The 14,614-nt window shown below is 46.7% G+C and overlaps 1 protein-coding gene across 5 annotated transcripts in view; it reads left to right on the top strand.

The window, feature by feature from the left end:
- Positions 1–2,478: 2,478 nt before the first annotated feature.
- The window catches only part of Nsd2 (nuclear receptor binding SET domain protein 2), a 74,549-nt gene continuing 62,413 nt past the window's right edge, over positions 2,479–14,614 (top strand). The window contains exons 1-2 of one of the 5 annotated variants that reach the window (XM_060365498.1): positions 2,479–2,681; positions 3,469–3,538. The gene's annotated coding sequence lies outside the window, so the exon portion shown is untranslated. Of the gene's footprint in view, positions 2,682–3,400; positions 3,539–14,614 lie in introns of those variants that run through there. The other 4 variants (XM_021651544.2, XM_021651560.2, XM_060365500.1 and 1 more) reach the window with 4 other exon arrangements.

Here is a 14,614-nt window from a genome sequence, read left to right as displayed (position 1 = left end):
CTTGGAAGCCCTCTTTATTTGGCCTGGGACAGAGAAAGCCTGGGGTCAGAGTGCACACATCTCCATGGAAACAGCAATGAGCCTGGCCCCTAGGGGACCCTAGGCCTAGTAGGGGGTCTCAATTTTTTTTTTTTTTTTAAACTAAGGGGCCTGGGCCCAATCTATGGTAAAAGCTTTAAAAAAGTGCCAGCCATGAGGCCTGGAAGAGCAGGCAGGCAACTGGACTTCACTCAGGGACACACAGAGAAGCAGAAGAGCCGATTGAGCCTTTTAGGACGGCAGGCTCCAGATAGGAAAATACTGAGTGAAACAGCTTGGATGTGGCTTTAGAGAAGGGACAAGCTTTAGAGAGACCAAAGAAGGGTTAACTGTTGTTGCTGTTCTTGTGGCCTGCTCCACTAAGGGCCCACCTGGGATTTGAGTCTCACCGGCTGGCCAAAGACTTCTAAGAATATTTCCTCTGATAGTCTCAGAACTTCTAGCTGCCAGTGCATCTAAACAGGTTACCTATAGAATGAAAATACTGACTTGGATCCCCTGGGAGTCCGGTATTGGAAGTATGCATACCTTGGTGGATGAGTTTCTTTTTCCTCAGGAGTGGAGTCCTATTTAGGCCCTTTTTTCTGCCTAGGAGTACTATACCACACATAAAGTATATGTGGTTAGAACCCCTGGGTGAGGCTGGCTAGACTTGCTGATGGGGGCTTGTGAAGGCTCAAGCTGAGCAGGAAACGTACAGCTTCAAACAACATTCAAGATAATTCAAGTACATTTTCCTGTTTTGGATTACATCTGCATGCTGACTCCAGTACTCTAAATGCAGCTTTTTTTTTTTTTTTTTAATATTCCTACTGTCAAATCTGACATCAGTAAACCGCATGGTTTCCCACATGTGCTGTGGGGACTACGAGGTGCTGGGGGGTTAAGGTGGTGGGCCTAGGGGGACAGAGGTGACTTACTCAACACTGCTAGAGGAGTTTGGATGATGTCCCACGAGTGCATGGTGCTCGGTGCTAAAGCACTGGCTAACCATCTCAGTGAACACACATCCTGCCTGACTCACCATACTGTGTGGATGAAAGGTTATGTGGAAGGCCTTGTGGAGCCAGTGTGCCTTTGGCCAGCTCCTGCTAGTACTGCGCAGATGAAGTCTGTTTCAGCTAGTCTCTGCGATCCTGCCCCCAGGCCTTTCCTGGGCTTGGATCCTCAGGGTTTCAGGGCTTGCTTCGTTTTCATGGACAACGCCTGGGTTTGAGGGTTTTTTTTCCTCACCCCTTTCAATCCCAAGAACCAGACTAGAAACATTCCTGGGGATTAGGGGCGACCTGTAGGCAAGTTAAGTATCCTCAGAGCAAAGGGATGGGGCTGAGTCCTGGACCACAACCCACAGCAGCACCCAGAGCTGGAGTCTGGACACGCGCCAAACCTGACAGGAAGTGGAGGCAATCGGAGTGCTGACAGTAGGAAGCAATGGGCTACAAAAGTGATCCGAAAGGGAGCCAGTCCCACGCTCTGATGCTCTGGGAGCTGTCCTCAGGAGGCTGAGAACATTCTGCGGCTGGCTTGGTCCGAGGGACACTGGGTATGGGGCCCAGGGTCTCGGCCTCCCGAGAGGCTGAGTCCTAACTTGTAAAAACCGAGTCGGACCTGCCCGGACCACCGCCCTTCTCGCGTCTCTAATCTCACTCCTCCGACCCTGCGCCACGCGCACGCGCTCCGCGCAAAGTACGCAGGCTGCCCCGACCCGCCGGGGCTGCGTTCTGATCCGCCGTTAGCGACGCATCTCCGGAGACTCTGCCTCCCGACGCCTCCCTGGGACGCCGAGTCGTTCCTCTCTGACAAGTGATTCTCCCCCGCTGCTGACAGCGGGGCCGGCCCGGCGACGCAGGACGAGGCCAGGCCCTGACCCTCAGGACCCGGAGCGCCCCGCGAACACGCTCAGGGACGCGCGCCCCGCCCGCGGGCGACCCGCGCCGCCGCGGCCAGCCGTCCACGCCGGGAAGCGAGCGGGCTCCCGCGCGCCACGAGCTGCTCCCGCCAGCCGCTGGCGCTCGAGGCCCGGACGCTGGGCGGGGCCGCGGCCTCCCGCGCTCCCCATCTGCCCGAGGCCGTGCGCCCGCGTCCGCGCCCACGCCGGACTCCGGGGCCGCGCGCGGCGATTGGGCGGCGGGCGTGACGTCACCGCGCCGTGGCTCCCCGCGGTTGCGGAGCTAGCCGCCGCCCGCGCGCCGCGCCACGAGCCGGAGCGGGAGGCGAGCGGAGCGGGCGCGCGCCCGGCTCCCCAATCCCCGCGCTCGGGACCGCTGCCTACCCCGCGCGCCCCGCCGCCCGGCCGCCCTCCGCCCGCCGCTCTCCGCGCGCGACCCCCGGCGCGGATTTGAAAAGCCCGGTCCGCGGGCGCCTGGAGGCGGCAGCCAATCAGCGGAGCGCACTTTTCCCGCGGCTTCTGGGGGCGGCGGCGGCCCCGGCGGCGGCGGCGGCGGGCGGGAGGCGCGGGGGCGGGGTCGGCGCCGCGCGCGGAGAGCCTCGGCCTGGCCGCGCTGCGCCCGCCGCTGCCGCCGCCGCCGCCCCCTCCCGCCGCCCTGCCCTCCGCGGCCTCGCGCCCGCCGCCGCCGCCGCCGCCGCCGCCGCCGCCGGACAGCCGCTGCCGGACAGCCGCCGGAGGATGCGACGCAGAGCAGGTCACTGGGGCCGCCGGCCAACCGCCGCGGGAACTAACCGCTGGCCGGGGAAAGGGAGGCCGGGCCGGGAGGCCGGACGATCGAGGCCCGAGGGGTTGAGGGGGCGGCCCGGGGCGGGGGCCGAGGGCCGCCCGGCGCGGCCAGGACGGGGGAGGACGCGCGGCCCGAGGCGAGGGTGGAGGATCGGGCGGCCCGGGGGGACGCGGCCTGAGGCGCCGGGCGGACGCGCACGGCCGGCGACGGCTAACGGGGCGGCGGGCGCGCGGCCATGTTGGGCCCGCTGGCCGGGGCTGCACCTGTGCCGGGCCGGCGGGCGGCCGCCTTTGTTTCCGCGGCGCCGGGCGGGCCGAGCCGGCCTTTGTGCGGCGCGGGGCCGGGTGGCGCGGTGGGAGGGGCGGCCGGGTGGCCGGGTGGCCGGGGAGGCACTTTTTGTGTGCGGAAGCGTCCGGCGTTGACACTCGGGGCGCCGGCCGTTGGTCAGCGCGGCGCCGCGCCCGCCGGCCCTTGCGGGGCCTCGCAGGTGGAGACGAGGCTGGCTGGACCCGCGGACCCGCCCGGGGCTGTGGCCGCGCCTCACGGGGCGCGCTCCCTCGCTCGGGATGCGGCTCGCAGCCTAGGAGGCGCAGGGCGCGGCGAGCCGGACCCGTGGCGACCGAGCGCCAGATGACTGCCTTGGTTTTAAATCTCGGCATTTAAAAGATGTTTGGTTTGAGTTTCGGTGAGAAGAAAATGGATGAGGTTATTGCATAGGAACCCGTTGCAACACTGAGCTTTTCTCCCTCCTCAGCTCAGGACGAGGTTTGACATTGACGACGAAACGGTATGAAATCGGATGTTCTGACTGGAATCATTTCCAGGTAGATAATTGTGTGAGTGTGTGTGTGTGTGTGTTTTATAACGGACCCTGTAAAGAGACCAGTTCGATACCGAGGGAGTTGAGAATTACCTTAGAGAAGTTCCCAAGTACTGCCTGTCTAATCACAGACTTTGAAGGCCTTGACTTTTAAAGGAATTAAATTCCAAGATCATGCATTGATTAAATTAGTTCTGTTTTATGTGTTTGAAATAAGGTCATCACCATAGAAAATAAGTTAAGAAGCATCTCACTTAGGAAGCTGAGACTTTTAATTCCCCCATTTCTCATATTTTAAGTTCTGGTTACATATTTAAGTCGATGATATATATACACATACATACATACTCACAAATACAAAGAGCACGGGCAGAGCAAGTCCTGTAAACGCAGTTCTTTTCTGTGTGTTCTCTCATTCTTCAGGACCCAGAGTTCAAATCATAACTGCCGTCTAGAGATGAAGAGGGTTCACGCCTTATGCACTCGATTATTTTGAGTCATTTCCTTTTCTTTCCTTCCATTTTCTTCTCTGCCCAGCAGCCTTCATTTTTGGCTTGATGACTCTTAGAATGTGGACTTACTATTTGTGAATTTGTGTAAGCTTCTGTGAATAACTCCTACATATTCAGAATAGAAACCCTCCCCTTTCTGGACTCTAATTTTAAGGGACAACATTCCACTTTTAATAGTATTTATATAGTTAACTTCATGAATTTTAAAAAAATGGACAATTCTGTGTATGTAGATGTGATATGTTCATTGTAATGTTATAAACTCTCATAATTTGAAGTTTGTGGAGACATACAGAGAAAAACAGACTGCAAGTGAGATTACTAGGTTATTTCTGTGCAGCCAAGCTTATACAGGGTTGTTAAGCCATTGCCTGTAGAAATGTGAAAAAGCAAAAGACTTAAGTCAGAACTGCAGAATGAGTCAGGCGTTAGAGACCCTGTGGGTTACTTAAAGGAGGGGTCTAGCCTTTCATCTATTCAACATCCTTTCCAAGAAGTACTCAGTCTTTGAAAAGGTTTGCTCACATGGCAGAATGTGAACTAATTAGTTACTTCCCCCTTTTTTTTTTTTTTCCAGTTTTGACAATCCAGTGTAAAATGTGAATGTAGGTGGAATTAGACCAAGAAGTGAGGGTGAGAGGATAGGAACCGCTACCTAACTGCCCTGTGTGAGCTTTGGAGTGACTCTCCTTACCAAGTAATTGCACATGTAAAAGATGGTGCTAAAATGAGCTCAAGAGTAAAATTTGAATGTATTTTTAATCCAGAAAATAACTTTTTTTGGGTAAGTGCTTTAATTAGAATGAAAAAATATTTTTTGAGACAGGGTCTTGGTAAGCCACTATGGCTGGCCTAGGACTTGCTACCTAGACTAGGATGGCCTTGAACTTTGAACAGTCCTCATAGTACTGAAGATGTGAAGGATTAGTCTAGGGTGCTGTGTGTATGTGTTGAAGGCTGAGCCCTGAACTTGAATATTAGGCAAGCTCTCAACCACTGAGCAATGTCTTTAGTGCTGAAAATAAGTCTTTATGTTTACATATTCCAATAGTGTCTCTTTCCTGGTAAGTTGCTCAAGACTATAGCATGCGTACAACTTTAGATAAGTATTGTGGCTTCACACTCCTCTTTCTTTTTGGTCAGTACAGCCAGAGTATCTCTCTTCCCAGGATTGTAGTGTTCTGTCTTCATCCCAGGCTTTCGTACAGGTTGTTGTTGGGCACAGGCCTCGAACTGTTCTACATAGCACACAACACAGAGGCTGTTAATGGGGTTCTCATCTTTTGGATAAATTCGTAGAAGTGGGATTCTTAGTTTGGGCACCCTTGTTTCTGCTTTTACTTTTTCACATCAGAAATTCAATTAAATACTGCTAAGTGGGCATATGGCTTAGGCCAAGCAACCCATTTAAAGTTAGCATATGATCTATTTGCCTCTCTTTAAGTCATGTTGGAGTAGGAAAGTTCCAGAAAGCTGAATGTGGAAGAGAGAGTTGAGCCGAGGTCCCCTTCAAGTACGTCTTAGCTTGAGTTTCATGTGGGAAGCTGAGTCCTGTGGGTTCTACCTGTTTTGGAAGGCCCTTGTAGGTATGATTTACTTCTTGTGTTTTATCTTTATTTGGTCTCTTCTGGCTAAATAATAAACAAGTATATGTATGTCTTAGCTAAGGGGGCCAGTTTGCTGGTTTTTGCTCATCATGCTAAATGGAGATTAGCTTTTGAAACATTGCAAGTATGTAAGTGCAACAGATATAAACAAAGAGCAAGAGTTTCTGCTGTTTCTAGTTGTTGATTTCTCTGTATCATTGGGTGATACAAACATAAGAATGGAAAGTATATAAAATACAAAAGCAAAAGGAGTCACTTATGCACTAGATTAGGCTCATGTTTACAAACTATCAGTATAGTTCGTTAGTTTCTCTGTGAATGGTTATTTATAGTGAACATTGTGGGAGAAGAGATAATAACGTTAGTTCCAGGAGACCTAACACCCTTTTCTGGTCTCCTCTGGCACTAGACATGTGTATGATTCACATACGTACATAGAGAGGCAAAAGACTCATCCATTTTAAATAATAAATCTTTAAAAAAAGTAATTAAGATTTATTTATGTGTGTGTTTGTGTGAGTGTATGCTGTGTGTGCGTTTGCCTGTGCCCAGTGAGGCCAGAAGAATGTGTCTCATCTTCTGGAGCTGAGGTTAGAGGTGATCCTGAGCCTCCCAACATGGGTTTGGGGAACCAAACTCTGGTTCGCTTGAAGAGCAGCAGGTGCTTTTTCTTTTCTTTTCCTTCCTTCCTTCCTTCCTTCCTTCCTTCCTTCCTTCCTTCCTTCCTTTGCTTTTTGAGATAGATTTTCTTTCTCTGTGTATTAGCCCTGGCTGTCCCAGAATTCCCTTTGTAGACCAGGCTGGCCTCACACTCACAGAGATCTGTCTGTCTCTGCTGGGATTAAAAGTGTGCGCCACCACGCCTGCCTAGCATCAGCCGCTTGTAACCACTGTGCTATTTCTCCAGTCCCCCATCTTGCTTATTTATTTGTGTGTATGCCTACTGCTCTTTTTTAAACACTCTTATTTATCCTCCCAAGCCTAGGTAGGAAAGAGAAGGTTAGTGGGGAGAGAGGGCTACTTTATTTCTTCCAGCTGTTTAGGGTCAGTGGGTATTTTAGGGCTGTACCAATCTCTGTGAACAGCAGATGCAGCCAGCGATCTCCTCCAGGCTGCTGCACCCCAAAGCGTTTCTCTTCTGTCTGTCTGCTCCAGATCACCACACGGTCAGTCTCTAGCCTCTCCAAACTGCTACACGCCATCACCACACCTTCTCTTTCTTGGCTCTCATATTTGCACTCTCAGAGTCCTAGACCATGCCCCTCTCTGTGCCTCTCGTGGAAGGTCGTTACCAGTTGGCAAAAGCCACACCTCATACTGGACAATTAACAGCTGTGGACAAACTATAGCCCAACTAAAATCCTACACTTGGGATTAAAACAGAGCCGTATTTACATAACATAACCAGAACTTCCATTATATGAGTATATGCGCACACGTGTCTATGTAGAGGTCAGTAAATAATTTTCAGAGTTCTTCTACCGTGAGTTTAGGGGTTTGAACTTAGGACATCGGGCTTGCACTTTTATTTGCTTAGACTTCTTGTCAGCTCCGTCCCATCTCTTTTTGCCATGGTTCCACTTGAGCCTTTGAATGTTTATTTTTTTGTTACTCTTTTCCTTTTTGTATGCGTGCTCTGCCATTTGTGCATGGGCTTAGTTTTCCTTCAGCTAGTTCTTAACTTGAGCCTTATGCAGGAAGCCTCTATTTTGGAAGCATTCTGTTTTAGAAGGCTCTTGTAGGTAAGATTTGTGACTTCTTTTATCTTTTCTTGGTCTTTATTGTCATCTGTTCTACATACACCTCTTGTTTGCCCTAAAAACTAGTCCCACTGTGCCTCAGAACACTGGAATACTGTTTGTTCTGTCTGGAGTATTCTCTAACAGTCTGTGTGACTTGATTTTTACTCAAACTTCTTAGGCAATGTCCCTGACTAGTAATTTAAAATACTCCCTTGATGCTGGGTGTGGTGGCTCATTCCTTTAATCCCAGCACTCAGGAGGTAGGAGGATCTGTGAGTTCGAGTCCAGCCTGGCCCACTTAGTGAGTTCTAGACCATCTAGACCTACGTAGTGAAACCCTGTCCCAAAAAACAAACCACAAACATACTTGTCTTATAGTCCCTTCAGTCTTAGCATTTTCTCCATAGCATTATGTGTTTTATTTGTTAGTCCTTCCTGTCTCCTTTAAGGTATTTGTGTAGGAGGAGATTTGGTCTCTTAGCCTTTACCTTTAATAACTAAAATAGTGTCTGAAGACTGGCAGAAATGCACTGGCTATTTGAACGAACCATCATTCTGTCCTTATAGGATGCTTTAAAAGTGATGTGGATAGGAGAGAGGTACGGGGGGATACAACATGAATAAACTGTAATTAATAAAATAATTATAAAAAAGAGTGATGTGGATGAAGGGGGTTGTGTGAGCATACTGGAGTAGAAAGAGGAGAGCCAAGGACTGGTGGCAGAGGTCAGTAAAAAGCCTGTAGGCCAGGACTAAGATAAAGTACTGGACATAAGAAGTGGGGTGGGAAGAGAGAACAGATGCAAGAGTAGGAGCTGATGGCTATGTTTTTAAGTTACAATTATTTATCTGTATGTGTGTATGTAAGTGCTCATGCCGAGATTCACATGCTGCCATGCCATGGTGTGCATATGGAGGTTAGAGGACAGTTAACAGGAGTTCTCTTCATCTGCTAATTGGTGAGTGAGAGGGAAGAAGGGCCTGGTTGGTGACGTACCTTGTTCTTTCTGAAAGAGGCTTTGATCTGTTTGTTTTGGAAAGTATCCTGGATCCATCCTGGTGTTCCATGGTACTCAGAAGACTCTCTAGGCCTAGAGGATCCCTTGTCTTCCTGGACTGTCCTCTGGCCAGTCTTTTGTTGTCCCAAGAGTACGCTGTCATGCTACCCATCTCACTTGAGATAAGTTTATTTGTTGAGCTTCAGGTTTTTTTAAATTGTAGTTTATTTGTTTTGTTAGTTTGTATCTATATGGGTGTTTTGTCTGCATGTTTGTACATAAATCGTGTGTGCCTAGTGTTTGCAGAGAGCAGAAGAGAGCATTGGTTTTCTGAGACTGAAGTTATGTTGTGAGTCCTGTGTTGGTGCTGGAAACTGAGGCCAGATCTTTGCAAGAGCAGCAAGTCTCTTGAATGCTGAGCCATCTCTACAGTCCCGCCATGGTTTTGATGGCTCAGATCTTGTCTCTGGAAAGCCTGCTTTCACTGGTGTTGCATATCTGGAACCAAAGCCCAGATATACCAGGTGTACTTGTGCTAGATTTGTCATGGTATTGTGTTAGGCCTCCAGCACGTTGCCCAGGTTTTAGATAGTTTTTCAAGGGGAGGATCTTGACTGGTTCTTTGCATGTAGAAGGGACTCAGTTAACAAATGGAGTCAGGTTTTTGGGCATTATCTGATATTTTCCTGCAAGTTTTTATTTCACAGGAGTGTGTGGGTTTAGGTTCTTTTTTTTTTTTTTCCAATTAGAAATAGGTCTGTATTGCTTCCTTTTAAAGATTAGAAGGTAGTGTCCTCTGTGTAGAGTTATGCTCTATGCAGTTTAAGAAAAGTGTGTGTGCACCTGCGAGTGTGTGACGTGGTATGCGGTTTGCATGTAAGGATAAGTGTACAACTTTCAGGACTCAGTCTGCTGCTACTACATGGATCTTGGCCCCTCTAATATAGCTTTTGAGTTGCAAATATATATATTTTTTTCTTTTTCTGTTTGAAACAGTTTATCTGTGTAATCCTGGCTGTCCTGGAACTCTCTCTGTAGACTAGACTGAGGTTAGGGGTCTGCCTGTCCCAGCACAACCTCCCACCCCACCCCTGCATACCTCTGTGCCTTTTATTTTTTAAATTTAGTTGAGTATTTTATGTCTGTGAGTGTATTGTTTGCGTATATAGACACTGTGTGTAGATACAGCATGTGTGTCTGGTGCCGAAGGATGTCAGAAGAAGGCATTGGATATTTGGGATGGAGTTTAACATAGTTGTGAGCTACCATTTGGGTGTTGGAATAGAATCCAGGTCCTTTGCTTGACCACTAAGCCAACTCTCCAGCCCCTGCAGGTCTTCTTTACTTCATTTTAACAGAATATCACAGCAGGAAATCCCAGAGCTATTAGTTAAGTAACTTTCTTAAAGTCGCTATGCTTTATGTGATAAAGACTGGGCTTTTGAGGGGTCTGGGAAATTATTGTTCTGCCGCCCAGGAAAGGGTTTTAACTAAACTGTAAGTATAGAAGGGGCGAAGGCCATTACAGTTTTGTACTTATGCCTCATATTACCTTTCTTATTTTACTGTATTTACTTACTCTTTTCTAGTTTTTGAGGCAGTCTTCCTGTGTAGTCCTGGCTAGTTTAGAACTTGGTGTGTATAACAGGCTGACTTTCAGCTTGTGGTGATTGATTGATTGATTATTTATATTATAAATTATAACGTATGCTTATAACAAATAATATAATTATTATAACAAATTATTATTATTATTAGAACTTCCAGTCCTCTTGCCTCCACCTCTCAAGTGGTAGGATTAGAGGCATATACCACCATATCCAGTTATGTGGTTCCAGTTTATGAGCCTCAGGCTTCTTGCACGCTATGCAAACCCTCTACTGCCAGTTGTGCCATCTCCCCAGCTTCTTGTCTGACCTTTCTTTATTGAAGAAATAACTGAGATTAACCCTGTGACAGTAATAAGCTAGAACACTTGTCCTTCATCCAATGGAATTTGGAGACCTGTGAGCAGGGGGGGAAAAAAAGGACAAAAGATTTTACTTTTGGAAACCCGTGCAATAGTCTTAAAGGGAAGAAAACAGCTCCCAAAGTTTTGGTGAATATCCATGTTTAACAGCTGATAAAACTACTAAAGAGAGAGAGATGTCTTAAACTATGCCACAGGCCTATCACTGGCAGAAGGGCACAGGAAACCTTAAGACTTAACCTGTTTTCTTCCACAAGGAAAGACAGGAGAGGACTGTAGAAGAGAAGAGGTTGGAATTACACTGACTGTGTAGGGTTTATTGGCATCTGTGTCTGGTTAACAGAAGACCTGGCTAAATACCATTTATCACATTGGAGGAAATTAGACATTAGCATACCTGAATGCTGAGGATGTAGTTCAGTAATAGAGCTTTAAAGGCCCTGGGCTCAGTCTCTAGCCTCATCATTCCAAAAAAAGGGAAACAATGTCTAAATTTGTTACTAAGAAAAAACATGTTTGAAAAATTCTCTGATAGAGTTGTTATAAACAGCACAAGAATTTCTACTTTTTAAACACACAAACATTTACTAACATTTGCAGTATGGGATTTATTTTATACTCTTAACAGAGAGGGGGTGAGTGTGTGGTTAGATTAGAACTGGTTTAGTGGGTGATAGTATAAGTATTTAGGTTCTGCCTGATCTATTTTATGTGTACTCAGAATTCCCAGAACAAAAAAGTAACTTGAAGAAAAGATCTAGGCACATTATTACTAAGGAGGTTTTACTGATGGCATCAGGAAGAACTTCCTCATGGGTTGATTTCGAGCAGAAGTAGAGGAGATTTGGGGTGTCACCTCAGTAGATGGTATATGTACATGCCATCACATCAGCAGAGCCCTCGTATTGCTAGAGTGGAAAGGCTGTGGAGGATCTGGGAAGATGTATGGGATGTTGGGGAGGATCTTTTAGATGTTGATTAAGTATTTTCATTCTGAGGCAATGTTAGGTTCCAGAAGTGTTTTAAGGGAGTTAGGTGATATGTGCAACATAAATTTATGTGCTTTGCAGAGCCTGTTTTTTAGAGGACACTGGATGCAAGTGATGGGATTAATGTTTGGTTTTGGTTTGGTTTTTGAGACAGGGTTTCACTATGTGGTCCTGGCTATCCTGAACTTGTTACGTAGACCAGGCTGGCCTTGAACTCATAGACGTCCTTCTGTTTCTGCCTCTGGAGTGCTGGGATTAAAGGCATATGCCATCATGCTGGGTGGGAAGAGTATAAGTAACCAGCCTGCAGTTACTGTGTCTGTTCAGGTTAGACACTTTGCTTTTCTTTTTCTGCTTTGCGTGTCTAATATGTTTGAACATCTTGTCCCTTTGAAATTTGATGTGGCTGTGTGGTTTGCATTAGTTAGTGAAAAGTGGTACATTGTGGGCTGGAGAGATAGCTTAGCTGTTAAGAGCACTGGCTGTTCTTCCAGGACCCAGGTTCAATCCCTAGCATCTACAAGTTCACAAATGTTTGTAACTCTAGTCCCAGAGGATCAGATGTCCTCTGCTGGCCTCCATGGGCATTGCATGGGTGTGGGACACAAACATACAGGCAAAACACCCACACACATAAAAATAAGTGAAAAAAGTAGTATATGTTTTATGTATGTGTGTACTTAAATTTATATTTATTTGAATGTGTTTGGTTAGGAGTGAGTTCTCTTCCTTTGACCACATGGGTTCTGGGGATTGAACTCAGGTCATCAGACTTGGTGGGAAGCATCTTTACCTTGCCAGCCCAGTGTACCACTTCTAAGTGAAAGTTGTTTTTTGTGCTTTTTTTTTTTTTTTAATTATTTTTTTTGGTCACATCAGGCAAAACACAGCCATGTATGTGTGTGTATGTAACAGGTTGACACTGGCTGCATTTCTTAATCACTCTACATTAATTGAAAACATTTTAAATACTCATTTATTCTCTGTGTGAGTGCTTGCTTATATGTTTGTTTGTGTACCATTCAGTGTTCCTGAGGCTAAAGGAGGGCATGTGGATCCCTTGGAACTGGAATTAAACAGGTAGTATGAGCCACCATGTGGGTACTGGGAACCAGTCCTGCCTCCTCTGCAGGAACAAAGTGTTCTTAACCGCTGAAGCATCTCTCCAGCCTTGCTGCCTCTTTTTTTTTTTTTTTTGAGACAGGGTCTCTTTGTAGCCTCGCTGTCCTGGAACTCGCCATGTAGACCAGGTTGCCTTCTAACTCCTAGAGATCTGCCTGCCTCTGACTCCCAAGGATACCACTAGACCTTGCCTGCACCTTATTTTTTGAGTTTCTTACTATTTTGACTAGCCTGGGTGGCCAATGAGCTCCAAAGGCCCTCCTATCTCCCCATTGTAGTGTTGGGATCTGATATCAGGTCTTCATGCTTGCAAAGCAAGCACTTTACCAACTGAACTTTCTCACTTGCCTGTTTGAGTGAAAGTTTTAAAACGATATGTATGTTTTACCATTTCTTGCCCTAGCTCCTGAATGACACAGAGACCTTTTTACTGTGAGTTTTAGGCATTGTAGCCGGGCAGATACTGAACTGTTGTAACCCAAGTGTGCTGGCCTGGCCTACTTCCCAGCCACCTGGCCTGTTACCTGTCATCTCAGTCTTGCTTTGGCTGTTCCTTCTTCATCCTTGCCCTCATGGTGACCCTTTTCTCTCTGGTTCCCACCTGAGACCCCTTCTCTGGGATTGGAAGTTCTGCCTTTGTAGAATTGGCTGGCCTCGAACTCAGAGCAGTCTGCCTGCCTCTGCTTTCCAGAGTGCTGGGATTAAAAGTGTGCACCACTACACCTGGCTTCTCTTTTATCTTTCACTTTTTCTCAAACTAAAAGACATACATTAAAGACCAGTTGCTATGAAATTAGATGTAATCATATGGTTTTTGTATGCCTGCCCTTGCTCTGAATAATGACACGGAGGCCTTTATATTTATTAAAAGCTTAAGGCACTATAGCTGAGCAGATACTCAGCTATTCTAACCTGACAGTACCTGGCCTATATCCTGACATGTTTCTCATTACCTGCCATATCTTAGTTTCATCCTAGCGCCTGCTTCATCTCTGTCCTAATGGCAGCTCCCCTCTCCTTCCCACCTGATACCCTCTTGCTGGGTTCTGAAGTCCCACCTTCCTCTCCTGCCCAGCTATTGGCCATTCAGCTCTTTATTTAATGAATCAGAAGGTGATGAAGAACAATGTTTACAAAATAATGAGGTAGGAGATGCTTCATAATAATGACAATACCAAAGTGTGGCCTGTAATCAGATCTCCGCTGGCACAGAAATCGGCATTTAAATAGTAGAGAAACAGTGCACAGACACCACTTCAACAATTAGGAACATTGGCCTCTATTACCAAGACAACGGCTTTGCTTTCAGTTGTTGTTTCTGGTATTTATTTATCATTTGTTTAAACAACTTACTTATGTTGCCAACTTAAAAACTTTGACATTAGGTTACTTTATCATAGAAGCTTACACCCATGCTGGCTCTCTCCTCTCTCTTTCTTTCTTTGATTCATTCATTCATTCGTTAATCTAGCTAGCTAGCTAGCCAGTATGAGGTCTTTTGTATCTGGTGTTTTTACTTATTTTCAAGGTTTATTTATGTCAGCATAAAGTCAGCACTTTAATTCTTTTTTAAAATTTACTTTTATTACTTTTGATTATGTGTATGTCTACTGGAAGGGCGGAGGGGTTAGGTTCTTTGGTAAATTGTGAGCTGGCTGACGTGGGTGCTGGGAGCTGAACTCATACCCTCTGCAAGAGTAGTATATGTTCTGAGCTACTGAGCCATCTCTTCCAGCACTGCACCCCTTCCCTGTTTTTTATTTATTTAATTTTATTTTATGTGCATTAGTGTGAAGGTGTCAGATTCCTTGGAATTGGCATTATAGACAGTTTTGAGCTGCAATGTGTGTGCTGGGAATTGAACCTGGGTCCTTTGGAAGAACAGACAGTGCACTTAACCACTGAGCCATCTCTCCAGATGGCTGTTTTTTTTTTTTAAGATTTATTTATTATGTATACATTATTCTGCCAGCACATACACCTGCACACCAGAAGAGAGAACCAGATCACATTATAGATGGTTATGAGCCACCATGTGGTTGCCGGGAATTGAACTCAGGACCTTTAGGAAGAGCATTCAGAGCTCTTAACCTCTGAGCCATCTCTCCAACCCTCTTTCCCTGTTTTTAAGACAGGCACTT

Source organism: Meriones unguiculatus, chromosome 12 (assembly GCF_030254825.1).
Source record: "Meriones unguiculatus strain TT.TT164.6M chromosome 12, Bangor_MerUng_6.1, whole genome shotgun sequence".
Taxonomy (NCBI): domain Eukaryota; kingdom Metazoa; phylum Chordata; class Mammalia; order Rodentia; family Muridae; genus Meriones; species Meriones unguiculatus.
The sequence above is the reverse complement of the archived record's forward strand: the minus strand, read 5'-3'. Positions and strand labels throughout refer to the sequence as shown.